Here is a 27,125-nt window from a genome sequence, read left to right as displayed (position 1 = left end):
GGGTGGCATTTTAAGGACGCCTACAAAGTCTTTTGCTAACTAAGAACCCACACATTTGCTTCCATCTTGCACTTGGATCAGATAGTAATATGTTTTTGTATAAAATTAAGGACCCCAACTATTTCAAGAGAGTTCAATTTAAAACAATCTGGGATATAACACATAAATGGCGCAAAATCTTATGCTATTGCTCTCTGTCTCTTAATGACTTTAACTTTAACCTTAACATCCTTCTGTGGGGTAACCCAATGCTACCAGCAGTATTTCACAACGTAGCCGGGCCAACACTGGGCAGACTATGGAGTTGTGCAGCTTGAGCAATTGTATGATCTTAATGGATTACAAACATTTGCTAATCTACAAACCTTGTATGAACTTCCGCAACAACCAATTTATAAATATTTACAGATTAGAGACTGTTTAAGACCGCAAAGTATAAAAATACGGGGGAGAGCCCTGACTTATTGACATGCTTATACGACACGTCTAAGAAATCACAAATTAGTACAAAGTATTTGCAGCTCTGTCACTACAGGACGGATTATAGCCATCGGCTAGCTACTGAATGGAGTCAAACTTTAGGTGTAGATGTTGCTTCTATGGAGTTAACTTCTGCATTTGACACTCTGGATGGGGCAGTACACTCTATTAGAATAAAACTGCAGCAATTCCGCACTATTTGGATGTTATACTATAAGCCCAATAGAATCGTGAAATGGGCCAATATTGGACGAGGAGATGGGGGAGATAGGCGCCTCAACCCGAAATGTGGAGTGGTCAATCAATCAATCAATCACAGCATTTATATAGCGCACTACTCACCCGGAGGGTCTCAAGGCGCTAGGGGAGGGGGGGTCCGCTACTGCTCGAACAGCCAGGTCTTGAGCTGCTTCCTGAAGGCGAGGTGGTCCTGGGTCAGGCGGAGGTGGGTTGGGAGGGAGTTCCAAGTCTTGGCGGCCAGGTAGGAGAAGGACCTTCCTCCTGTGGTGGCTATTCGGATCCGGGGACGGCGGCGAGGGCGTGGCTGGTCGATCGAAGATGGCGTGTGGGAGCGTAGAAGTTGAGGCGGCTGTTGAGGTATGCTGGTCCTTGGTTGTGCAGGGCTTTGTGTGCGTGGGTGATGAGACGGAAGGTGATTCTCTTGTTGACCGGGAGCCAGTGCACATCTCTCAGGTGTCCGGAGATGTGGCTGCGACGGGGGATGTCCAGGATAAGTCGTGCTGAGGCGTTCTGGATCTGCTGGAGTCTCTTCTGGAGTTTGGCGGTGGTTCCGGCGTAGAGGGAGTTGCCGTAGTCCAGACGGCTGGTGACGAGGGCCTGGGTGACCGTCTTCCTGGTCTCGGTGGGGATCCACCGGAAGATCTTACGTAGCATGCTCAGGATGTTGAAGCACGACGAGGAGACGGCGTTGACTTGTCTGGTCATGGAGAGGGAGGAGTCCAGGATGAAGCCTAGGTTGCGTGCGTGGTCTGTTGGTTTGGGTGCACTGCCCAGGGCGGGGGGCCACCAGGAGTCGTCCCAGGCGGAGGGTGAAGATCCAAGGATGAGGACTTCCGTCTTGTCCGAGTTCAGCTTCAGGCGGCTGCTCATCATCCACTTGGCTACGTCTGTCATCCCTTCGTGTAGGTTGGTTCTGGAGGTGGCGGGGTCGTTGGTGAGTGGTGGCAACACATTTTTTACATATGTTTAGAACCTGTCCCGAGCTTGAAATATTCTGTAATGATGGCATGAAAATTACTAACAATCGAATGGGTTGGATTTCTTGCCCACAGAAAAAGAGATTATGTTCGGTTAAAAGGTGGAAGCTCACAGTGGCTTGAGGTCTTTCTTTTCAGTTATCTTAGTGGCTGCTCGACTTTGTATAGCAAGGGCATAAGTCTCGCCTAACCCCCTGCAGCAGAAGAATGGTGAGCAATCATGAAAGATGTGAGAGGGAAAGGGCATTGTCTAGAATTAGAGGACTACGCTCACTACAGAAATTTGATCACATATGCAATAGATTTGCTTGAATTACATCACTGTTTATGAGCTAGTTAGCTCTTCCCTCTCTCTCTCTCTCTCTCTCTCTCTCTTTCTACCCCTACCCCTTCTACTTTCTTATTTCTTATAGCATATGTATTGATTCTTACTATGTGCTACATAATATCAAATGGAAATACTTATCGGGTTCTTTAGTCTGTGTACTCTGAAAAATTGTGAAAATCGTGAAAATTGTAAAAAAAAGACTATAAGGGATGCTTCCCATTGATAAAACAATAACAATATATATATATTTTTTAACCAGTTGGCTGCTAGTGGTTTTCCCCTCCTGTGCTGGAAAGTAAGATTTATCATTGTGCATGACAAGGTCAGCTCGTCATAAGCACAGCTCCACTGTGCCTCATGACAAGCTGAGCTCGTCATGAGCAGCGAAGGGGTTAAAACAAACACACCTCTACATCGCGGAATACGAACAGGAACTGACTTGGCCCACAAGTCACGATAGGCTAATTGAGGTACTTCCATCACCAATGAATGATGAAACTGAGCTGATTACAAATAATGTTCTTGACGTTTGGGACTCAAAATCTCGTCTATCCTAACTGAGGTCTCACTTTATAGGAGGTTTCTGGAAGTGACTGATATACTGCAAGTTCTTTTTTTCTGAAAATTGAAACAGACATATTGAGAAAATATATATTGGCCCTGAAGAACTCCTCAGGGACGAAAAGCGTTGGCTACTATCGTTTCCTTTTAAAGAAGATTTTGAATAAAGAGAAGTTTTACAAAGAAATGAAATTTTGTTATTTATAATATACTCTATTACTGAGTGGAGTGCCGGATCCCTTTCTTTGTTTAAAACTATTCTGTGAAGTTTTCCATAGGGGACGTAAAGGTATTGCGCCTCAGGTTCTTGGCACGCAGAAGAAGAATTACCTTAACCCAACTAGTGGATAGGTGCAGTCACCTATGCTCCATACCCTGTGTCTTGTGTTAATACACCTCTTCATGATCCCTTTGCTGAATGTCAGGTGAGTTAGGATTCCCACCAGTCCCTCCAGAATCTGTAAAAGCCTTGAGATAACCTGATCATATTGGCAAAGTGTTGTCAAGTTGCTTCCTTATGTTGCATACATTAGGAAAGAGGCTACCCACCCTGCTAGTAACTAATAGGAAGTTTGTGGTACAGGCTACTGTAATCTTGGGACCAGAAAGTGTGCACATACATCAGGCGAGCCAAAGTTCCTACACTGGCTTCCAATGAAAAGCCACTGCTACTAGATGCAGTATGGAGTAGAACAGTGCTTCTAAACCCTTTGACTTCTGTGGACCCCCCACTGAATCATTACTGGAAACAGAGGACCCGCACTGAAACATTACTGGAATCTGAGGACACCCAATGAGTCGCACCTGGAAGCCGGGGACCCCAGTATAAGTATTTTTGCTGATTTGAACAACCAAACAATAGACAAAAAATACAGAAACAAGCATTCATCAAACAAATACATAATTGAATAAACATTTCATTTAAATAACAAGTATCTTAAAAAATCTAAATTTTGATGGGAAAGCTGGAGCTTTTTTACATGCAATTTAGGCCACTCATGCTCTACGCTATATTATGTTTGATGCAGTTGCACTGCTCCTACTAATCAGTCTGAGGATACTAACTTAATTTCTATCCTCCGATTTTAATTTCCTTCACATTTACAGGACGTTTTAAAATATTCAACTTTAATTTTTGCTTCTTCATTTATATATACTTTATTAATAGGTCAATAATATTTAATTTTCTAAGGAGTCACAGATCCCCCACCCCCAGAGTACCCTAGGCTTTTTGGACCCCAGGGGCCACTCGGAACACAGGTTAAGATCCACTGCTGTACAACAATCTACCTTCTCCTAGCCAGATCTATTATATGCAAGGTATTCTTAAAGCCTTATGTTCTGCAAGATCTTGGACGTCTCAATATCAACCCTTGGAGCTCAGAACTAATCCAGGTCTTGTCGGTTTTCAGAAACGTAACTTTTATGCATGTTGTTCTGACTTTCATGGGAATTCTATTACAGGACCGGAGGCTTCCGATTATGCTTCTATTTCTATTTTAATGCCACTCACAGCAGCCAATCAAAACCTTTTTGTATGCACAAAACACTACACATCCCATGATGCTTTGGTATATGTCACTTCCTGTATGACCCTATAAGAGCCACCATAACCATTACGTGAGCTTCTTTCTTTGCTGCTCACGCTAGAAAGTTAAGTGTCCCCAAAAATGTGCCTATGTTTTATGGACGAATGTTTATTTAATGCATGCGCTGATATTTGTCACACATTTATGTATGTGGTGATTGTAAATGCAGCAAGCTGCTACATTTACATTTAAGCGCCGGGACACCCCCTGGGGTAGCCGTGCGCTATAAAAGAGACCTAAACATAACATTTAAATGTGCTGTGTAAATGCGTGTACCACGCTAAATGGTTCAGGCACTTCATTCGGATACGCGCGATTCGCACTGAGGTTCTTACCCGTTACAGGTGGACGCATGCAGCGCCCTATTGTTTTCAGCCTCCAAGCGCTGAAACAGGTTCCCGCGACTCCGTGGCGATTGAGCTTATGCGGGTGGCCCTGTCGGGCTTGTATGTCATGCCTTATTGTGTAATTATGTACCGAGCTGCCGTCGGCAGTGAACAGCTTCAATTATAAATGCTACAGGCTTTCCCTCATTGCCGGTGCGTTTTTCTGAGAGCTTCCTTTACCGATCATCGTGTGTAGCTCAATTGGGCTAGTTTTTGGTAGGATTGGGCTACGCACAACGTACTCGCTCCTAAACAACTCCAGAGCTCATTTTGCTTGGAGTTCTTCGGACAAGAGACCCTGATGTGACTGAAAAAGTGATCTGGCCTTGGAGTGTGCACAAACTCCTTTGATATCTTTGCACACTTGGCTCTTCCTATGCCCTGTAAGAATATTTATACCGCTTTTTGCTGAGGAGCTAGGTACTTATTTGGTGTGTGCTGTGGGTTGGCTTCCCCCCTTACTCCTCTTCTGTCCAATACAATTATAATTCTACTCTGCCATGGAGGATTGGGTCAGTTATGAGGATTATAACCTATATGAGGAGGAAGTGACTACCCCTTCCTTAGAGGATAATATTGTGGAGGCTCTGGACGCTACTGTCCAGGAGTTCGTGAATAAGGCCGTGGAGAAGGCAGTCCCTGGGACTGTGCAGCATGCACTGGCTGCTGCGTTGAAGCCGATAACTAAACAGCTAGAGCGATTAGCCTAACGTCATGGCTTTACTACCCCTGCTGAACCAGCTAAGGACACCACGGTCAGTGGGCCCCAGCCCAAGTCTTGGCCCCATGATGACGCTCTTTCTTCTCTGCCTCCTTCTGGTAAGGCCAAACGTCCTGACACTGATACAGACATAGACACTGATACCACAGGGACTGAGACCCCTGATGAGACTCCCCATAAGAAGAAAGCTAGGAAGATGAAGCACGTAGAGCAAGACCTATCCCAAACTATGTCTACCCTGTTCAACTGCAGACCTAGTCCATCCTAGGTCTTCGGACTGGGCTCCTTCGCCTGAAGTTGCAGAGTATCTGCATGATAATTTCAGACGGAGTTTTGCTAAGGAGGTGCGTAATATATTATGTTCAGAATTCCCCAGGCCAGATATTCCGGACAAGGTTGTGGAAACCCTGGATATAGATGCAAGCCTACTTACCTTCCTCAGGAAGTTTGCTAAGGACCAAAAGAAAGGTATTGATCGGGCCTGGCGAGGCTGTTAGGATAAAATCCTGGACGTGGCAGGCCCTCTTGCTAAGATTCTGGAAATGGCCCTGGAGGCGCAAGGTTTGGGCACTGCGGTGGACCAAGATGTACTGGCAGGGTGGACCCAGCGGACTATATGCCTACTAGGCAACACAAATTGCGCCCTATCTACATAACAACGCAAGTCGCTTCTTATGCAAATGGATTCCAACCTCACTGAATTGGCTGAGGCGGAACCGGCACCCCTAGCAGAGGCAATCTCTTCGGAAAACGATTTGTCAAGGATGTCTCCAAGTATGTGGGCACGTTCAAAATGCTAGATAAGGCCCAGTCTGGCAAACAAGTCTTTTAGGCTGGCCTTTTTTTGGACGGGCCGGGTGAGGCAGAGGACGCTCGCCAAACCGCCATTTCTCCCAAGGTCCTCAACGAGGAGACTACGGAAGGGGCCGTGGAGAATGGGATTCCACTCGCCGGGAACCTTCTACCCCACCAGACAATGCTTCAACCAGAGGCGTTTCCACAGAGGTGTCCACCAAGGGGGCTTCCAAGCCCCAGACTCTGCAGGTCAGTGCCCCCGACAATTTTTCTAATACCCTTGGGGGGGGTCGCACTCAGTTTTACTATCACAATTGGTTTCGAATTTCTCAGGATGCATGGACTTTGCAGACAATTCAGGGGTTCCAATTAGATTTCTATCAGACTCCCTATCGGGACACACGATCCAGACAGCTTTCCCAACTAGAATATGATTTTATTGATTCCAAACTAAAAGAATTGCTGCAGAAACACGTGATTGCGCATTGCAACGAGGGCCCTTACAGCTTTTGCAGAAATATTTTCTTAGTGCAGAAGAAGTGCGGAGGTCACAAGTAAGTTTTGAATTTGAAGGAGTTCAATTTGTTCATGACCTACAAGAACTTCAAGATGGAGCATCCATCTTTTGGCAGATCTCCTGAAAGAAGGAGACTGGATGGTCCGGCTGGACCTGAAAGACGCCTATCTGTCAATACCTATTTTTCCTCCTCACCGCCATTTCCTTCAATTTCGGTGTCGTAACCAGTGGTTCGCGTACTTGGTCCTTCCTTTTGGGCTCTCCTCAGCACCATGGTGCTTCAACAACGTGATGAAACCAGTGATTGCTCACCTACGAGAGCAAGGTATTCGCATGATAGTGTATCTAGATGATATACTCATCATGGCACAATCTCCACTGATAGCTGCTCAGCATTTACAAATGACCATAACTACTTTGCAAAGCTTGGGGTTTGTGATCAACGAACCCAAATCAGCCCTTTCACCCTCGCAAACTGTGGATTTCCTGGGGTTCGTCATAGATTCTCGGATGACCCAGTTGAGTCTTCCCCGCTCCAAACTTAAAATAATCAAAAAAGAGCTCTCTATGCTTTTATCCAAACAAACAAACAAACAAACAGTCTCGCTCCGGGTAATTTCCAGGATTGTGGGTCTTCTGGCATCCTCCATACAGGCAATCTTCCCATGTCCTCTTCATTATCGGGCCCTCCAGAGGTTAAAGATACAACACCTGGGGCGCTAGAGGGCGCGCACACGGAATGGCCGCCTAACTGCGAGGCTCCCGTTCCCTGGAAAATATATCCTTCATTTATCCTATCTTTCTGGAGGGTGAAAGTCCCCAAAGGCAGCTTCACTTAAGCAGCGTGTGACCGCCCACGTCCGGTCCAACTTGCAGATCCCCGAGTACACCCAGGACCGAGAAAGCGAGCCTGCCGTAAACCCCCGGCGGCGCTACTGGAGCAGACGGGACGCGAGATCGGGAGCCGGCTGCAACGCAAGGTCGGTGCTTACCACGAGGCGGTGGGCCCTGACCGCGGGCCCCGGCGGCGGAGACCGCTGCACTCAGCGCTCTTGCTGTGGTGACTGGTCCCTCTCCTTGCCTACTGGGAGACTGGGAGAATTTATACGCTGACGGATCCCGGCGTCCTGTGGAGGAATTGGCGCTGGTCGAGAGGAGCGCTGTGGCTCCCTGCGGGCGCCGTGGTGGGCTGTAGTGGCGGCCGGTAGTGCTGCATATCCTACTAGGCCTCCACGTGCAACAGGAAGGCTCGTATCGCCGTTGGATGTAGAGGAAACATCATCGTGGACGCCAGAGGTGAGCCAGCCCGATTTGACTGTTACTGGAGGCTGTAGTGACCGGCCCGACCGTGTGGTGGTTCCCGAGTCGTCAGAAATTGGGCACGGCTGACTCCCGAGCTCTTTGCTCGCAGGTTGGACGAGCACTGCACCGGTGGGTTTACTAGCCCCCTAACCCCCAGGGTGGACTGATTAAGGCTGGCTTCCACGGAGTAAGTGACAGTGTTGAGGATACTGTGCGGGCGACTGCTACCTACCGCTGAATTTTGTGGGGACCTGCTCCATTGCCCTGCTGCCATTTGGGACTGAGGAGAGATTGGGTGTAATTGAGTCGATAACCTATAAGAGACACCAGCCGTGGATGTAACATATGAACAAAGAGGCCCCAATATCCTAAAGTGCATAACCACGGCTGACTGAACTACGTAACAAGCTGTGCATATTACTAGGAGGCGGGCGATAGATCCTGTCGGCCTGGACCTGGTAACAGCAGAGGTCGGTAGAACACCCTTGATACACCAGGTCCTCCCGGTACACACACCGTGGTCGAGCGGGACGCTATATAGCCGTTAAGTTGTCGATGGTTCATCAGCACGAGGAGGTACGAGACACCGACCCAGTGAGTGCTCTGCTTAGGGACGTACAAGCAGGTATCGAGAATCCACATTTGGCCAGGAAAGGCACTCCATAGCATCGTGGGACCCCAAGGTGGCGGGCAGTGAGACGCAAAAGCACGATGGTGCGCCCAGAAAATCGTCAAACGAAAATACATTTTGAAACTGCGAAGAGAGGGTCGAAGACGTTGACGGCTGAACCGGGGCCCAGTGGAGCGGAGACTACCGGTGTGGCCTCTCCTCCTAAAGAGCTAGACATGCACCATATATTACAGGAAATGCGGCAAGGATTTGCCACTGTTGTGGAGAAAGTGGACAGAATGTCCTCCAGGATGGGCGCCTTGGTGCATAAAGTAGATTAGCACGAGGAGCGGATCACGACGACTGAACAACGGATTTCGGACAATGACGACATCACTGCCTCACATACGTCTCAACTAGCCCGCATGGATAACCTGCTGCGGGTTATAGTGGCCAAAAATGAGGATTAGGAAGCTCGCAGCAGACGCAAGAACATCCGTGTCACGGGCATTTCAGAGTCCACAGACACAGGCAGGATGAAACTATATGTGGAGAAACTCCTCGAAGCGTCGGTGGGAGAGGAAGCCTTCTCACCTCAATTCATCGTCGAAAGGGCGCACAGGTCGCTGGCCCCCGTCCCTAAGCTCGGAGCACCGCCAAGGCCTATTATCGCTCGCCTGCTGAACTATCGTGATCGTGACGTAGCACTGAGAGCAGCCCGAACCAAGCGGAACCTAAACTACAATGGCGTCGCCTTCTTTATTTATCCTGATTTCACTCCCCTAGTGCAGGAGGAAAGACGCAAATTCCTGGTTGTCAAAAACAAAATTGCGCTCAGCTCAGCTGGACTATGCACTGCTCTATCCGGCGAAGTTGCGGGTGACACACCAAGGAAAGAAACGATTTTTCACGAACCCACAGAAAGCAGAAGACTACTAGAAAGCGGTCCGAAAAGCGCAGAGGAATGGTCGGGGCGACAATGCAGACCTCGAGGATGACCCACTGGTAGCAGATAAAGATAACTGCAGCATAGCGCCTCTAATAGAATTGACAACTCAAATCTAATCCAGATTGGCTGGAGCCTGAGAATATTATGTCCGATGATCGGACGCCATTCTCCAGTTGGGTACTACTGAACTCCTCCAGTGGTAAAGTATTCCAGGGACCACTATCTCAACCTTGGCCTCCACCGAGGGTGGTACAGGACAGGAGGCTAACGGAGGGAGAAGTGGCTGTGCGCTCTCTATGTTGTTTTCCCTGCGGGAATGCCCCAATCATGGGAACAAGTTGTGGAAGTTGCGGGAAGTAGGGGGGAGGGGCAGGGCGGGAACAGGTGGCTGCTGGCATGATTGGGATGCAGTGGTGGGAGGGGGGACGTATACTGTTGGGGAGGGTACTATGTTTTACAGGGTGGGAAGGCAACTGGTTGAAGCTTGTGGTATTCTGCATCACCTGAGAAGTGAGGACACTACAGAGACTACAATGGCATGCTACAATTTTATGGTATTCTTTAGCTTATGGCGGGATCAGGGCCTGATGCACAATTGAGGTGTATGTCATGGAATGTAAGGGGTCTTAATAATGCCAGGAAATGTCGAAATGTGATTGCATACCTGAATCGCCACCAGGTTCAGGTTGCCATGTTACAGAAAACACATATATCACCGCAAACAGGTACTAACTTCGCAAGCAAATGGGCAAGAGCCTGTGTGTTTTCATCTTACTCCACTTATGCGCGGCGGGGTAGCTATCCTGACTAAGCCAACTGCGCCATTTCAAGTGTGTGGTAAACTATCGGATGCAGAGGGCCACTTTGCTTTGATGTGGTGAGGCCTAGGCCGTGACACCATCACGTTAGTAAATTGTTATGCACCTAATGTAGATATGCCAATCTTTTTTTCCACATTATGGGGCAAAATTCTAGATGTGGGGTCCTGACACGTTATCTGGGGGGGGCGACTTTAATTTGGCACTGATGCCCCACCTGGACAGGGCAGACGGAGTGACACAATACAATCCTAGGTCCAGGGAGGCTCTGACGGGTGTACTCTTGGAGGGCGATTTAGTGGATAGCTGGCGCCACTTACACCCCTTCCGGAAGGAGGGCACACATTTCACATCATTGACAGGTACATGGGCGCGACTTGACTACTTCTTTATGTCTAGAGAGATTAGCGCCGGGCTGGCCATGGTGGTGCACCTCCCGAGGACATACTCTGACCATAGCCCGGTCCTGGTACACCTAAAGGTGCCTGGGTGGGACAACCCTAGACCACATTGGAGGCTGCAGCCAGCGGCCCTGTTAGACACTGAATTTCGCACCAAACTTGGCGAAGAGATTGCTGCCTGCTTCCCTCGAAATAAGGGGTCTGTGAACTCGGTTGAACACATCTTGGAGGCATTCAAGGTTACGATAAGGGGGTATTGCATATCGAAAGGTTTTGGGGTGCTATGTGACATTCAACACACAATGCACACACTTGATAGTGAGCTGAAGGACTTGGAGGCTCGATGGTGGAGGGGGATAATACAGAATTACACGCAGAATTCAGAGATAAACTGACACAATACGAGGAGGAAGCTAACAGGGAGGCCAGGTTTAGGGGGAAACACTGGCAGGCGAGAAGATACTGCGAAGGGGACAGACCCGGCAAGGCTCTGGCAGTGTTGACACGCACCCCGCACAATCATATTTACAATTCTAGAGGATGTGGATGGACAGGGATACACAGTCAGAGATGCAGATGACATATTAACTGCTTTCTTGTCTCACTATAATACGCTGTATACCACAGCCACGTCCGCGGATGTGTTGTATGATGATTTCCTTGGTGGTGTGGCTCTATGCTGGCTCAGTGACAGTGACAGGGCCTTCCTAGCCGCCCCTTTTGAATTGGACGAAATTAGGGATGCTATTATGGCGCTCAAAAACGGAAAAGCGCCCGGCCTGGACGGAATCCCAGCCGAGTTTTACAAGGCATACATAGACATTATGGCCCCTGTACTCTGTGAGGTCTTCGAGGAATCCCTGGCTGATGGAATTCTTCCCTGCTCCATGCGCGAAGTCGTAATTACCTCGCTATTGAAACCTAGCAAAAGCCCCAACACCTGTGACTCCCATCGCCCGCTCTCGCTCTTGAATTGCGATGTTAAAATATTGGCGAAGGTGCTGGCCACCAGATTGTCCCTTCTAATGACCCGGATCGTATTACCCGACCAGTCTGGGTTTGTCCCTGGTCGATCCACCTCCCATAACTTACGCACATTGTTCTCCCTGCACCGCGCAATGCACCCTGATCTCCCAGTCGCAGCAATTTTTCAGGATGCCACCAAGGCCTTCGATTCTGTCGAATGGCCATACTTGTTCACTGTACTGGCGCGTATGGGGTTCCCTAAATTATTTATTTCTTGGGTCCAATTGCTGTATACACAACCAACAGCCAAAGTCCTAATTAATGGCCGCCTTTCTCCCTCCATTACAATCACAAGGGGCACCCGACAGGGATGCCCGCTGTCCCCTCTCCTATTTGCGATAGCCATAGAGCCACTGGCTTGTAGGCTTCGTCAACTGCATCGCGAAAGCGCGGTTCAGTGCTTCCAGCGTCAGATCGATGTGTCATTATATGCGGATGACATGACGCTCTTTGTCAAAGATCCGTCACAAAACTTACATCCGTGGCTCAGAGAGTTTGTTGTCTTCGGCAGACTCTCTGGAGTGCACATAAACTGGGCTAAGTCGCAATTTTACCCTCTCACAGATGCGGTTACTGATTTCCCACTCGACTTTCCTTTAGAATGGTGTCGTTCAGACCCGCGGTACCTTGGTGTCCAGATTTCACGCGACAAGGACGAAACATTGTGACTAAACTACGGTGTAGCTATCACGAAGCTAACTGCATCGGTAGACCGTTGGATCTCTCTCCCCCTGTCCATGGCGGGAAGAGCATCGCTTATCAAAATGGTAGTGCTTCCCCGATTTCTGTATGTATTTCTTACTATCCCATACTTCCCTGGTGCGTTTTTTTAAAACATTAAAGTCGGAGCCAAGTCGTTTGTTCTGGGGGGCGGGGGTAAGCACCCACGGCTGAGAAGGTCAATGTTGATCCAACCATATAATAAGGGGGGCTTCGATGTACCCGATTTTGAGGCTTATTACGTATGCGCTCAAGCGCATTACGCATATCACTGGATGGTCCGCCACATCAATGTGCAGCCCGGGACCGGAAAACGAGGCCCGAAAACATTGGACTGCTGACCTGGCAACGGAGGTCATTGACGAACAGTGGCTTTACTGCTGTAATCCTAACGGCTCGGATATCGGCCAGCAGTAGGCTCAAGATGATTCACTTCAAGTTCTTACAGCGGCTGTACTACACGCCGGTCAAAAAGTACAAGTTCCGTTTATCCGGTGATGATAGATGTGAACGCTGCCGCGCGGAACATGCTGGTTTCCTGCACCTTGCCTGGGAATGCACTCCTGTTCATGCCTACTGGCAGCAGGTGCACTGCGCCCTAGAACCAATGGTTGGGGAGTCCATAAATCTCGACCCATTACTAATGCTCATGGGGCACACCCCACACATCCATAAGACTTGTAGGAAATTCTTAGATATTGCTCTGCTCCTCGCGAAACGGCGCGTTGCATGCAGGTGGGGTCGTGGCAGGGCCCCAAAGTTTAAAGACTGGCTTGCAGACATGACTCATTGTCAGACACAACATGCAATTTTCGCAGAAATACTTCCGATCCCCAGCAGGTCTAATGACATTTGGGGCCCACTAATCACGTATCTGCTAGCTAAGGGAGATTGTGATGAGAATCTGGTTGCAGACGCAAGTCGGATTGGCAGTGAAGGCCAGGTGGGGTGTAACTGAACGGGCATATGGTACTATCAATGGGTAGCTTAAGATTACGAACATTTGCTATAAAAGTGATTGTATGATCTAATAAATAGCATAATTTAACTATGTTTCATATTGCTACGCATAATTGGTCAGACACCACCCTTCAAATACTTCTGTGATAAGCTGAAGCATGACACCCTTGTATTGTATAACGGCAAGATGATTTTGTTTTCCACTTGACATACAATGTGATTACTCCGATGACTGATTCCCGCTGTATGATGCGGTTGATTAGCCATGATTTGTCTATACTGTATGACCCAGGTGTTCCTGTTTTGTACCACAACGCCAACCCTTGCATTGTCTTGTGTTAAAAACTCAATAAACAAAGTTTTTAAAAAAAATTTAAAAAAGATACAACACCTTCAGAAAGGTCTCTCCTACACGGACATGGTACCTCTCTCTCAGGGGGTGCAGGACAAAATTCAGTGGTGGCTAAGCCATGTGGAGGTGTGGAGGAGGCGTGGAACTGACGAACCATTTTCAGCTCTCAACCAGAAGTAGTTATGGAATCCGACGCCAGCCGTTGGAGCTGGGGTGCGCGTTGCGGAGATATATCAACAGGTGGGCGAAGGTCCCTATGCAAACTCTATCTTCACATCAATTGCTGGAGCTCTTCGCAGGATGATTCGCGATCCGGACTCTGTCACCTAAACGACTCTCTTGTTGCATCCTGCTTCGGATGGTCAACATCTCGTCGGTGAGGTACATCAACAAATTGGAAAGCACGAGGTCCTCTCTGTTGGCGGAGATGGCGAAGGACTTCTAACACTACTGCCTAAGCCATCAGATATCAGTGATTGCTGAATATATTCTGGGACAGTCAAATATAGTAGCGGACTGGAATTCCTGCCACCTTAAGGATTACAGCGATTGGCAACTCCAACCACAGATAGTCAGGTGGTTGCAAGCGATCTGGGGCAGTTGCGAGATCAACCTATTTATGTCCAGACTGAATCAACAGTTGGAGAACTTCTTCAGATGGAGACCGGATCCGTCGGCACTGGCGACGGATGCTTTTTCTCAGGACTGGTCCCAGGGACTGAATGATGCTTTTCCCCCGTTCATATTGATCCCCAGGCTGACTACCAAGGTGTCTCGCCATCTGGCAGAAGTGATTCTAGTGACCTCCATGTGGAAGTCACAGCCTTGGTTCCCAATATTATTGGAGATGAACTGCGACTCCCCCAGGATGATTCTGTCATTCTCGACGACGCTCCAAGGCCCCCATGGAGAAATGCACCAGAAGATGTTAACAGGACAATTGTCCCCGATGACCTGAAGACTTTCATGCAAAAATGGCTAATGTAGGGATTTTCGGACGCAGCTGCGGATTTCATCAACCAAGCCTAGACTCCCTCCACCAGGAAACTATATTCTTCCGCTGGAAAGGCTGGGTTCATTGGTGCGTGGAATGGTACCTGGATCCCGCGGGGACTGCCTTACCCCACGTTGCAAATTTTCTGTTTGAACAAGCATAGGAAGGTCTAGCATACAGCTCGGTTAATAATTTTTGTTCCGGCCATTTCAGCTGGTCATTCTCATATAGATGGCAAGCCAATAGTTATGCATCCGGTAATTTGTAAGTTATTAAAAGGTATTAGGGTAGCGAATCCACCAATCCTCTCTGTAGGATCCAACCGTAGTTCTTTCCTTATTTGACAAATGGCCACATAATAACATGTTGACGGGGAAACAACTATTGTGTAAGTTAGCTATGCTCTTGTGTTTATCTGCCTGTCAGCGGCCCTCTAATGTGAAAGCACTGGATCTTGCAGGTAGAGCATTTACTCCAGAAGGAGTTTCCTTTAACATCACAGCCAGAACTAAGACTTTGTCAAGAACATGGTTGTTCAACCAGTAAGTTAACGGCTGATTTCTAGTAGCTCCACAAGCGCCGAGACACCCCAGGGTATTTGTTGCGCTATAAAAATTTCGAAAATAAATAAATAAAGTGTTGAATACCATGCTTTTCCTGGTAATACAAAGTCATGTGTAGTTCAATGTCTTAAAGTTTATGAAGACTGTACAAGGTCTGTATGACCTGATGGTGTGGCTCAACTGTGAATAGAACTGCAGAAACCTTATAAACCTGTGTCTGGGGCTACTAGAGCAAGATGGTTAAAATCGGTCAAGCAAGAGGCGAGTATTGATACCGAAGAGTAGGGAGCGCATTCCGTGGGTGGAGCTATGGCCTCCAAAACCTTTATGCTGGTTTCTAGAGATCATCCGATCTGCTGACTGCTCTTCTGAATCAACTTTTAAACAGTTTTACTATAAACCGGTGGGTGATATAGCTTCAGTTGTATTTGATAAGCGTTAAACTAGCATAATCCGAAGCCTCCGGTCCTGTAATAGAATAAAAGATTCGCTAGCATTCGCGCCAAGAATTTCCAATTCTATTAAGGACAAGGAGGCGAGGATTATCCCAACCGGTTGTATTACAATATATGTAATGTTTACCCACCCGTATGAATTGATTATTCGGTTTAAGCAGAAATTACAGGTTTCTTGTATCTCCTTCCTTCCGGGTTCTGAGAAGAAGATGGAGTAGCAGTACTTCTTGTTAAGAAGATGTTAACGTTCCAGTTTTGTTCTTTATCCTTGGGACTAAAATCATTTGAGCAAAGTAAGAGGCTCACGTAATGGTTATGGTGGCTCTTATAGGGTCATACAGGAAGTGACATATACCAAAGCATCATGGGATGTGTAGTGTTTTGTGCATACAAAAGAATTTTGATTGGCTGCTGTGAGTGGCAATAAAATAGAAAGAGAAGCATAATCCTTGCCTCTATGTTCTTAATAGAATTGAAAATTCTTGGTGTGAATGCTAGCTAATTTTTTATTCTTTACTTTGTGTCAGGATGCCCTATTGGTAGCTGGTCGCTCTGCAATGATAAAGTTTGTGAGTCATTGCAACATTTAAAGAGGAGGGTAGCAAACTGAAAGTGCTGCAAAAAGAAGGGTGACTGTCTGGAGGCAAGCCAAAAACAAAAGAGGTGAGAGACACAGCAGTGGCACAGTTGCACGATAGTGAGGACTAAGTGGGATTCAGGCTGTAGGGAATTCCTCTTGACAAGTTTACGCAGGGGAAGAGTAAGGAGAGGAATGAAGAGAAAGAGTAAATTATAAAGACAAGCATTGGAAATGCAATAGGTCTCCATTAGAGTTAGTGCTTTTAGAATTGTTTATGGGTTTTTTTTGTAAATGTTTAGCATTTTTGTTTCCTGTAGCCAATGGTAAAGTATTACAAATAAAAAAAGCCATAAACATTTCTAAAAGCTCTAACTGAAATGGTCTGAGAACTATTGCACTGTGTGAGGGTGAGTGAGGGTGAGGGTGAGTGAGGGTGAGTGAGGGTGAGTGAGGGTGAGTGAGGGTGAGTGAGGGTGAGTGAGGGTGAGTGAGGGTGAGTGAGGGTGAGTGAGGGTGAGTGAGGGTGAGTGAGTGTGGGTGAGTGAGGGTGAGTGAGGGTGAGTGAGGGTGAGTGAGTGAGGGTGAGTGAGGGTGAGTGAGTGTGGGTGAGTGAGGGTGAGTGAGGGTGAGTGAGGGTGAGTGAGGGTGAGTGAGTGAGGGTGAGTGAGGGTGAGTGAGGGTGAGTGAGGGTGAGTGAGGGTGAGTGAGGGTGAGTTAGGGTGAGTGAGGGTGAGTGAGGGTGAGTGAGGGTGAGTGAGGGTGAGTGAGTGAGGGTGAGTGAGGGTGAGTGAGGGTGAGTGAGGGTGAGTGAGGGTGAGAGGGAGGGTGAGGGTGAGTGAGGTGTTGAGGGTGAGTGAGGGTGAGGGTGAGGGGTTTTGGGTGAGTGAGGGTGAGGGGGAGTAGTTGAGGCTGAGTGAGGGTGAGTGAGAGTGAGGGTGAGTGAGGGGTTGAGGGTGAGGGGTTGAGGGTGAGTGAGTGAGGGTGAGGGGCTGAGGGTGAGTGAGGGTGAGGGTGAGGGGTTGAGGGTGAGTGAGGGGTTGAGGGTGAGTGAGGGGTTGAGGGTGAGGGAGGGTGAGTGAGGGTTAGGGTGAGGGGTTGAGGGGGAGGGGTCGAGGGGGAGGGGTTGAGGGTGAGTGAGGGTGAGTGAGTGAGGGTGAGGGGTTGAGGGTGAGTGAGGGTGAGGGGTTGAGGGTGGGTGAGTGAGGGTGAGGGGTTGAGGGTGAGGGGTTGAGGGTGAGTGAGTGAGGGTGAGGGGTTGAGGGTGGGTGAGGGGTTGAGGGTGAGTGAGGTTGAGGGTGGTTGAGTGAGTGAGAGTGAGGGTGAGTGAGGGGTTGAGGGTGAGGGGTTGAGGGTGAGTGAGGGTGAGGGGTTGAGGGTGAGTGAGGGTGAGTGAGGGTGAGGGGTTGAGGGTGAGTGAGGATGAGTGAGAGTGAGGGTGAGTGAGGGGTTGAGGGTGAGGGGTTGAGGGTGAGGGGTTGAGGGTGAGGGGTTGAGGGTGAGTGAGGGTGAGGGTGAGTGAGGGTGAGGGGTTGAGGGTGAGTGAGGGTGAGTGAGGGTGAGTGAGGGTGAGGGGTTGAGGGTGAGTGAGGATGAGTGAGGGTGAGGGAGGGGTTGAGGGTGAGTGAGGGGTTGAGGGTGAGGGGTTGAGGGTGAGGGGGTGGGTGAGGGGGTGAGTGAGGGTGAGGGTGAGTGAGGGTGAGTGAGGGTGAGTGAGGGTGAGTGAGGGTGAGGGGTTGAGGGTGAGTGAGGATGAGTGAGAGTGAGGGTGAGTGAGGGGTTGAGGGTGAGTGAGGGGTTGAGGGTGAGTGATGGTCAGGGTGAGTGAGGGTGAGGGTGGGTGAGGGGTTGAGGGTGAGTGAGGGTGAGTGAGGGTGAGTTTGAGGGGTTGAGGGTGAGGGTGAGTGAGGGTGAGGGTGAGGGTGAGGGGTTGAGGGTGAGTGAGGGTGAGGGTGAGTGAGGGTGAGGGGTTGAGGGTGGGTGAGGGGTTGAGGGTGAGTGAGGGGTTGAGGGTGAGTGAGGGGTTGAGGGTGAGGGGTTGAGGGTGAGTGAGGGTGAGGGGTTGAGGGTGAGTGAGGGTGAGGGGTTGAGGGTGAGTGAGGGTGAGGGCGAGTGAGGGTGAGGGGTTGAGGGTGAGGGGTTGAGGGTGAGGGTGAGGGGTTGAGGGTGAGTGAGTGAGGGTGAGTGAGGGTGAGTGAGGGTGAGGGGTTGAGGGGGAGGGGTTGAGGGTGAGTGATTCACGACAAGGTGCAACTTCAAGTTTGGGGAGCATTCACCTATCCTCTGTCAAGTTTTGAGCAAAATTAGCACCCGGGAGCACCCCCCAAAATAGTAAGTTCGCAAACTTTGTGCTCTGTTTATGTATCTTACTGGAGGGATGGTTGGTGAGACTGGCGTTTTTGCGTTCCTTGTTTTGTGGGAGTTTAGTCCAAAGATCAGGAATAAGTCACTGTAAGAAAATGTGGATTTTTTCTTAGAATTTTCATATAGTGCGAACTCGACCTGAAGGGTCATAACACACCGCACGTTGAATTGCATCGGCCTTGGCTAATTTAAATTATGGTTGTGGGGCAAAATGATCATGATGGGCTCCGCTGCCTCAGCTCAGAGACGGACGCCTGTTTTCTTTTTTCTCGGCGGCAGTGCGTAAACTGAATTCACTTATCTCGACATTTCTTTGATTTAGAACAGCATTCTTTGGCAGGACAGCTCAGAAGTGGTGAACACTATTCGCCTCTTATTGGTTCTGAGCTGGGCTAACTAAGATAATGCACTTACACTCGGAGAAATAGTGCGTACAAACTCTGGGGGGGGTCGCCTGCAGACACGGGGGGGGGGGTCGCCTGCAGACACAGGCCCCTGGTCCTGGTGTCAGAGGGTTTAAGCACAGCGCCTCGGGCTTCTCACCGCGCCCATTAGTGTGCGCATATTGGGCGTGAAAGAGCAGAGCGAATATTCTCTGCTGCGTCACTCATGGCTTCGCAGAAGAACCAGCCATAAGGAGTCACCTTGGTGTGTAATTTTGGAATAGTGTTGAAATTAAAACACCCAGCAAGTAAATGAGAAATAAGCTGTAACAAGGGCATCTCTCAAATATATCAACAATCACAGTCAGCTTTTGCTCTCTGTGGGAGTCATCAGTTGAACGCACTAAAATGACTGAGTCACGTCGAAGCTATAATTTTCTGTGCTGTTGTTTAAAACCATTGAAGCTAAAATTCATACTGCTGAATGACGTTTGCACACCCACGTCTTTTGCTGCGTTGGTGGTATGTATTCTGTTTCTATGTTGATTGCTTGTGACAGCTTTTTTTTTTTTACCACAAGATCTAGCCACAATTCCCCACACCAAACCAAAAAGGGGGGAAGTGGGGGTTTAAAAAAAAATGCGACACGGCGGGCAGGGGAGGGGGCGGAGCGGGTAAAATAAACAAACAAGACGGAGGGAAGAGAGGGGAGGGGGGAGGAGAAATGCGACACGGCGGGAAGGGGAGGGGGCGGAGCACAACTAACTAAAGTTAGGTTTATTCATCTCACAGGAACTCACTTTAACTTACACTGGCGGAATGCAAGGCCGACCTGGGCCCAGAGCGTTTTTATACCTGTGAGTGGCATACGTCATACAAATAACGTCTCTTAGTGACTTGCCAACCCACAGAACTATATTGACCATGAAAGCAGGGCAGGTTCTGCGAGCGATGAAAGATTTTACTCGTCTGTCCTGCTGGATCTGTTCCACGAGGAATAGAGTATTGCACTTGATGCCTTCCAGGAGACACGGAAACTTGCGTTGCGACAGCCACGCTGAGCCGGTTTTGTAAGGCAGCAAAGCCTTCAATGCTGCTGCCCAATTTGTAAGTGTCCAGTGATCGGGAAAGCCTGTGCTGCTAAAATGGCGGCACCCCGCAGATTGCTCTCCAGATTGCTCTCCTGAAGCTGGCTGCCTGATGGAGTGGAGAGCGGGCGGGCAGAGACAGTGAGGGGGCGGAGCGGGGGTGTGGGAGGAGTGCGGCTGGCTGCCTGATAGAGTGGAGAGCGTGCGGGCAGAGAGAGTGAGGGGGCGGAGCGGGGGTGTGGGAGGAGTGCGGGAACAGACGGGAGGGGAGGAGAGTAGGAGGAGGAGTAGGGGAGGCACGGCCTAGCGGCCGTGCAATCAAGAAGTGAGGGGGCGGGAGAGTAGGCAAGGCAGGCGGCTGGGGCCATGTGCACGCGCTTTTAAGCTCAATGCGCATGCGCATTGAGCTTAAAAGTCACGGGCACTGCAAGGAATCGCCACGATTCCTTGCAAGTTGGGAAAAGAGTGGATAAGTCCCAATACTCTCGCTTGCTCGATGCGCATGCGCATCGACAGGCGAGACCTAAAAAACACAATGGCACACCACAAACATAAAAAGCTGTGCAATTTGGAAGTAAAGGCAAGATGTTCAAACAAATTTTCATAAAACTATGTTATGTTATGTTAATATTTTTTATTAGGCGCACAGCTGCTCCAGCGAAGGAGCGTCCTGGCGCCCCACAAGGTAAAACATAACACTACTAACAGAAAAGCAGAGAAGGAACAGCTAAAGGGGAATTAAAATAAAAAAGTTTTGATGGCTTTCCGAAATTGTAAAAGATCCTCCAGCATACGAATCTCAACCGGAAGAGAATTCCAAATGGCCGCAGCCTTCACACGAAAGGATCGGCCCCCGGCACGACACAACTTAAACCGAGGGACCACGGCAAGAGCCTGGCCCAAAGATCGAAGAGAGCGTGCCGGAACATAAAAAGACAGGAGACCAGAGAGGATCTGAGGGGAGGTACTGTTGGACAGGCCCCAGAAAGGGCTCGCTCCCTCCCCGCATTACAGAACCCGGACACCGGCCCTCCAGGTGCTACCCGGAGGAAAACCCCAACGACCCACAGAAGCGACCCGTAACCCGTCCCCTACGGGACGCCTGCTCCCGGACATCTCTGTATCACTGGCCCGGGCCGTTGTCAGCACCATTGCCCGGGCCCAGCCGCCATCTTGGGCACTGCACCACGAGGCCGCGTGGCCTCAGCTCGACCCCAACCCTGGGCCTGGCCAGGCCCCGACAGCCCGGCACCACCATCCACCCAGGAGGTGAACGGACCACTTGGCAGGTCAATGGGAGAGAGGAGCGTTGATGGCTCTCCCCCGCCACGTGCCGATCGCCCCAGCCTCCCCGGGCGCTGGCTCCACCCCCCTGCTGGATGTCTGGACTCCCTCATCCCGGACCTCCCGACCTCCAAGTGCGAGGGTCCGGACATCAAAGGGCGCCAGACCTATAACTGGGGCAGCTCCAGAGCAGGAAGGCAGTTGTGTCCTGGAGTCGAGAGACACCTTGAAGAACTCATCCTTGACGGACTGCTGGTGCTGCCGCAGCCCGGCCTTGTGAACCATCGTCCTGCCTGCTGGCGCTGCCGCGGACTTCTGCAACCTTCCTCGTCGTCGGGACCTGCTGGCGCTGCCGCGGCCCCCTTTGCAACCTCCATCTTCGTCGGGACCTGCTGGCGCTGCCGCGGCCCGTTGCAACCTTCATCCTCGTCGGGACCTGCTGGCGCTGCCGCGGCCCGACCATCTAGAACGCCGAGCTCGAGGATTGTGGGCTACCCATCACTCCATCTCAATACCAGATTGGTAACAAGACTGTCCCGCTACCCCCTTTCCCTTACAGAGACTAGAATTGAGAGGATCCTCGTATCCTGATCTCGTTGTATCGTAATACCTTGCTTCAAGAACTATATATAAAGAACGTTAACTTCATCCTTGTGTGGTGTCCATCTGTGGGGGGGAAGTTACTCGTCTGTACGATCGCTAGGAGACTGCTCTCCCCAGAGACCTCTCCCCTTGTCCTCGGCCGACCCTCCAGGTCCCCGTCTAACATTGGTGGCCAGCGGCGCGATCCGAATCAACGCGTAATCGTACAGAGAGTTACTCACCCCACGACTAAACCACGATGACAACCAAAGAGAGCGGATCCACAGAGAAATTCCAGATGGAGAAATTAGAAGAGTACAGTCATCGAGAGCTAAAACAATTTTGCATAGAACTAGGCATTGCTACCACCGGCCTGAGCACGAAAGAGGACTTCAAACACGCCCTAGAATCTTGGGCAGAAACAGGTGCAGCCGAACCCTGGAACCAAAACGTCGAAGCACCAGAGACAAACTCCACCCCGACCGAAGAAAGGAGAACGGGTCTCTCCCGGGAAGAGATCCAAGAACGAGAAAAAAGCAGACTACACGAATTAGAGTTGGCACGGCTCCGGTTGGACGGAGAGCTGAAACTGGCGGAACAAAAGATAACCTTAGAACACTTACGGCTCCGGGAAGAGCGGGAAGAAAAGCAAAGCCAGAGAGAACTCGAAGAAAAAAGACTGGCATACGAACACGAGCGCAAACTAGCAGAGATAGAAATGCGGAAACAGAACAAAGAACTGGGGGTGCCCGAGCAACCGCGCACCCCAGGCACTACAGAACAAAAGGTCCACATCCCCAAGGATGTCGTCCGAGAATATTTTCGGAACGACGACATACAACAGTGGTTCAAGGCCTACGAGATCGCCATGATCTCCCACCGGATCGATCGAAGTGACTGGGGAGCCGGTCTATGGGGGAGGTTCGTCAATGAAGGCCGCGATGCCCTGCTACAGCTCCCGGACCATCAGATGACGTCCTATGACCACATGAAGGCTGCCCTCCTCACTCGATATGGGCTCACGCCCGAGATGTACCGCCAGAGGTTCCGCGACTGCACACGGATCCCGGGTACAACTTGGGTAGAGTATGTGAACTATTTCAGCCGAGCCTTCGAGGGATGGATCAAGGGTAGCCACGTAACCACCTACGAACAACTCTTTAACCTCATAGTGTGGGAGCACCTCTCCAACAACTGCTTCGTCGAGCTCAGGCAGCACCTCCTCGACAGTAAATTGACTGAACCTCGGCAGCTCGCCGCTGAAGCGGACCGATGGGAAAGCACCCGTGTGGCCCGGAGTGGGCCAAACGAGCAGAACAGAACCAACCAAGGTCACCATCGTCCCCGAGGAGGAGGAGGCCAGGGCCGGGGCAGAGAGGCCGTCCCAGCAGCTCCCGCCAACAACACCCCGCCCCCGGCCGGTCGGGGAAACCCACCGATGCGCCCAGGTTTCCGGGCCAACGTTACTTGCCACCGATGCCAGCGAGTCGGCCACTATGTCAGCGACCCGAACTGCCCCAAGAACCAGACTCCCGGGCCCCGCCAGGTCGCGGCCGCCGCCCTAGGGGAGGAGCAAATCTCCGAAGAGCATGAAGAGTACGAGCAGGAGCAGCCCGAGTGGGAACCCGCCGCCATGGTCTTGGCCTGCCTAGGGGGAAGAGACATGATTCCGCGGGCTCCCCTACCCGCCAACACCAGAAAGTACAGCCAGTGGGTGAACATAAATGGGCGCAAGGCCGAAGCCCTGCGTGACACTGGGGCCAGTGTGACGGCCGTCCGCTGTCACCTGGTGACCCCGGAACAAATCCTGCCAAACGTCCTTTGCCCTGTCCGATCGGCCGACAATTCCGAGAGCCTGTGTCGGATGGCCTGCGTCCCCTTCGAATGGGGAGGAGTGTCCGGCATGCTAAAAGTGACTGTCCGCGATGATGCCCCAGTGGACTGCCTCCTGGGAAACGATCTCGAGAGTTCCCCGTGGGCGGCCGTTGAAAGAAGAGAGCACCTGGGGATGTTGGGCCTCCCGGACTGGGCGTGCGTAACAACCCGGTCCATGGCCGCCCGCGCCATCCCCAGACCCGAAGAACCCGAATGGCCAGCACCTCCTCCCCCGATCACTCCCGAGGAGGACACCGTCCGTACTGATCCCCCAGAACAAACCCAAGAAGGGCTCGCTCAGCCCCAAGACCTTCCAGAACTGGCTCAGTGGCGTCAAGAGGGGGGACCCACCCAGGAACAATTCCGGCAGGAGCAAAAGACCTATCCTTCCCTCAAGGGACTCTGACAGCAAGCACTCGCCCAGAGCGCGGGAGACACCGCAGGGGCCCACTGGATCTATTGGGACAATGACCTACTGTACAGCGAACAAAGAATCGCAGAATTGGGGGCACGAACTTTATTTCCAAATATATGAAATCCCTCTGGCAGCAGTGCGGAGTCACGTACCGATTCACAACCCCCTATCACCCGCAAGGAAACGGACTGGTCGAGCGGTTTAACCGCACGCTCAAGGGGATGATCATGGGGCTGGAGGAACCCCTACGCCGCCAGTGGGACGTGCTACTCCCGTCCCTCCTCTTCGCCTACCGAGAAGTCCCCCAGAAGTCCCTCGGCTTCAGCCCCTTCGAGCTCCTGTATGGACACCCGGTCCGAGGGCCCCTCTGCCTGGTTAAAGAAGAATGGGAAATGGCCCCTCTAAAGACCCCGCCAGACGTCTATAAGTACCTCCTGACCCTCCGCAATCAGACCAGGCGATTCAGGGAGATCGCTAAAGCCAATCTTGAGGCCAGTCAGGAGGACATGAAGAAATGGTACGATCAACATGCCTCCTCCATCGAGTTCGAGCCTGGTCAGCAGGTATGGGTGATGTCCCCCATCGAGCCTTGTGCCTTGCAGGACAAATGGACAGGACCCTTCAAGGTGGTCGAGCGCAAGGGCCCCGTCACCTATCTCATCGACATGGAATCCCCCCGGAACCCCCTCCGGGTCCTGCACGCCAACAGACTCAAACCCCACTTCGTGCGCTCGGAGCTCAGCCTCCTGATGGCTACAGACAGTGGGGCGGAAGAAGACTCCGAGCCCCTCCCTGACCTACTGAGGACCCGTGAGAAAGATGGTTCGGTGGACGGGGTCCGACTCTCCGATACCCTGACCCCGGAGCAGCGCCAAGACTGTCGGGCCCTCCTGCTACGCTTCGAAAACCTGTTCTCCCTCACCCCCGGGGTCACCCCCTGGTGCCTTCACGACGTGGACACCGGGGACAGTCCCCCTATCCGACACCGAGCCTACCGAGTGCCAGATCGGGTGCGCACCTGCATCCAAGACGAAGTCTCCAAAATGCTCACACTCGGAGTCATCGAGCCCTCAGACAGCCCCTGGGCCAGTCCAGTCGTACTGGTCCCCAAAGCTGCTGCCCCGGGCACCACCCCGAGCTCCGATTCTGCGTCGACTATCGGGGTCAGAACGCTGTCACCCGAACCGACGCTCATCCCATTCCACGAGCAGATGAACTGGTTGACCGCATGGGGGCTGCCCGCTACCTGAGCATCTTCGACCTGACAGCGGGCTACTGGCAGATCGGCCTCACCCCCAGGGCCCAAGAACGATCCGCTTTCTCCACCCCGGATGGACACTACCATTTCAAAGTGATGCCATTCGGCATGAAAAACGCTCCAGCCACTTTCCAACGACTTGTGAACCAGGTATTGGCGGGCCTCGAAGACTTCAGCGCCGCCTACCTGGGCGATATAGCGGTATACAGCCGCCACTGGTCAGACCACCTCCACCACCTCCGAGAGGTCCTGCAGGCCCTCCAACGGGCCGGCCTCACAATCAAGGCCAGCAAGTGCCAAATTGGCCAGGGGTCCGTGACCTATCTCGGACACCAAGTGGGGAGCGGTCTGGTGGCCCCCCTCCGGCTCAAGATCGCTGCCATCCAGTCCTGGCAACCCCCCGTCACCCAAACCGAGGTCCGAGCCTTCTTGGGGCTCACCGGATACTACCGGCGGTTTGTGAAGGACTATGGCAGCATTGTGCGGCCCCTCACGGAACTCACATCCAAGAAACACCCAAAAACAATCAACTGGACCCCAGCCTGTCAGGCGGCCTTCGAGAAACTGATGGCCGCCAGGTGCACCGCCCCTGTGCTCCAGGCCCCGACTACAGCCGTGAGTTCATCGTCCAGACTGATGCCTCGGACCATGGCATTGGGGCTGTCCTCTCCCAACTAAACTCCGAGGGAGTCGACCAGCCAGTGGCCTTCATCAGCCGACACCTGCTAGCCCGAGAACAGCGCTGGAGTACCATCGAGCGGGAGGCCTTTGCAGTAGTGTGGGCCCTCAAGAAGCTCCGGCCCTACCTCTTCGGTACCCACTTTCGGGTACAGACCGATCATCGCCCCCTGCAATGGTTGATGCAGATGCGGGGGGAGAATCCCAAACTGTTGCGATGGTCCATCTCCCTGCAGGGGATGGACTTCACTGTGGAGCATCGCCCTGGCCAAGACCACGCCAACACAGATGGCCTGTCACGCTTCTTCCGCCTCGACGAGGAGAGTCCCCAAGATGATGGGTGACTCTCCCCGCCTTCAGCTGGGGGGGACGCATGTTGGACAGGCCCCAGAAAGGGCTCGCTCCCTCCCCGCATAACAGAACCCGGACACCGGCCCTCCAGGTGCTACCCGGAGGAAAACCCCAACGACCCACAGAAGCGACCCGTAACCCGTCCCCTACGGGACGCCTGCTCCCGGACATCTCTATCACTGGCCCGGGCCGTTGTCAGCACCATTGCCCGGGCCCAGCCGCCATCTTGGGCACTGCACCACGAGGCCGGGTGGCCTCAGCTCGACCACAACCCTGGGCCTGGCCAGGCCCCGACAGCCCGGCACCACCATCCACCCAGGAGGTGAACGGACCACTTGGCAGGTCAATGGGAGAGAGGAGCGTTGATGGCTCTCCCCCGCCACGTGCCGATCGCCCCAGCCTCCCCGGGCGCTGGCTCCACCCCCCTGCTGGGTGTCTGGACTCCCTCATCCCGGACCTCCCGACCTCCAAGTGCGAGGGTCCGGACATCAAAGGGCGCCAGACCTATAACTGGGGCAGCTCCAGA

At 51.6% G+C, this 27,125-nt stretch overlaps 1 protein-coding gene across 6 annotated transcripts in view; it reads right to left on the bottom strand.

Moving 5' to 3' along the window:
• The window catches only part of TRIM37 (tripartite motif containing 37), a 1,151,903-nt gene that overhangs the window by 884,696 nt on the left and 240,082 nt on the right, over positions 1-27,125 (bottom strand). The gene's annotated exons all lie outside the window — the stretch shown is intronic.

This window comes from Lissotriton vulgaris, chromosome 2_1, assembly GCF_964263255.1.
Source record: "Lissotriton vulgaris chromosome 2_1, aLisVul1.2, whole genome shotgun sequence".
NCBI lineage: Eukaryota > Metazoa > Chordata > Amphibia > Caudata > Salamandridae > Lissotriton > Lissotriton vulgaris.
The sequence above is the reverse complement of the archived record's forward strand: the minus strand, read 5'-3'. Positions and strand labels throughout refer to the sequence as shown.